The sequence below is a fragment of the Rhea americana genome, unplaced genomic scaffold, assembly GCF_003343005.1.
Source record: "Rhea americana isolate MKP2758 unplaced genomic scaffold, rheAme1 scaffold_3, whole genome shotgun sequence".
NCBI lineage: Eukaryota > Metazoa > Chordata > Aves > Rheiformes > Rheidae > Rhea > Rhea americana.
The window spans coordinates 3,988,756-3,989,825 of NW_028186423.1; the positions used below are offsets into that span (position 1 = coordinate 3,988,756).

A 1,070-nucleotide genomic window follows, 5' to 3' on the forward strand; every position below is an offset into this window, starting at 1 on the left:
CCGGCGGCCGCCGCCCATTGGCCGGGCGGCGGGGAGGCCGGTCGCAGCCGCCGCCGGGGATTGGCTGGCGGGGAATCAGTATCAATGTTTAAGCGGCGGCGTGAGGTGAATAGAGTCAGTCGGCGAGAGGCGCTGGGCGAGCGCGGAGGTGCGGGGAGCCCGGCGAATGCTGCAGTGAGGAGGGACGGGGAGGAGGAAGGAGGAGGAGGTGGGGGGGAGAGAGAGAGAGAGAGAGGTGGAGTGGAGAGACGCGGCTCCAACTGTTGAATTTTCGCCGAATCTCCACTTACCTGCGGGCGGCTCGTGAGATGGATTTGTTTTATCGGAAATCGGCGTTTCTTTCGCGTGCTGTCTGGCCGAGACTGGCGACCGCCTGCTTGGAAGGGGCCACCCATCCATGAGGCAGAGAGAAGAATTTCTAAAAGCCCTTCTTCCACAGATTGCAGAATTAACTATGTACTTTGGGTCCGGACTCAAAGGAGAAAAAACAGTGCAGAACTGAGACTCGGAACTAGCTATGTATTGGGAACCTATGATTTTTTTTTCCTTTTAATATGAAAGATCTTTGACTATTTCACACATAGCACTGAGGAAAGGCGGTTAAAAACACTCAGCAAAGCAGGAGACAGACGCGCCTCTGTGCCAGTGAGTGGATAACAGCCTTGTTTTCCTGATCCTCAGTCTCCCGGAGAAAGAGGTATAGTAAAAGTGCAGCTGAATCCGGCACCCCCCTCTCTCATTCTTCTTCCCTCCTTCCAAAACATTAAATCTGATATATATTTTTCCTCTGTCTATAGAGTGAGTCAGAAAAGCGTTAGGAAGGAGCTGCAACTAATGTCTGTGAAGGGAGGAACATGAGGCGATAGTGAATGTGATTTGTTCCGCTGGATCTGACTCATCCGGCAGATTGAAACACCTGCATTTCTGGATGTGTCGCTCATTTATTTCTGGCTGTTAAGAGAACCTGAAATAAAATTTAGTTCCCTCTTCTCGATATTTACCTGTAACCTCATATTACTGGGAAAGGTAGATCGTATCAGGGCTGGCATTGCTGCTGCTCTCTTCCCCCC

The 1,070-nt window shown here is 51.5% G+C and overlaps 1 protein-coding gene across 1 annotated transcript in view; it reads left to right on the plus strand.

Moving 5' to 3' along the window:
• Positions 1-230: 230 nt before the first annotated feature.
• The window catches only part of PCDH17 (protocadherin 17), an 86,499-nt gene continuing 85,659 nt past the window's right edge, over positions 231-1,070 (plus strand). The window contains exon 1 of the mRNA XM_085309482.1: positions 231-697. The gene's annotated coding sequence lies outside the window, so the exon portion shown is untranslated. The remainder of the gene's footprint in view (positions 698-1,070) is intronic.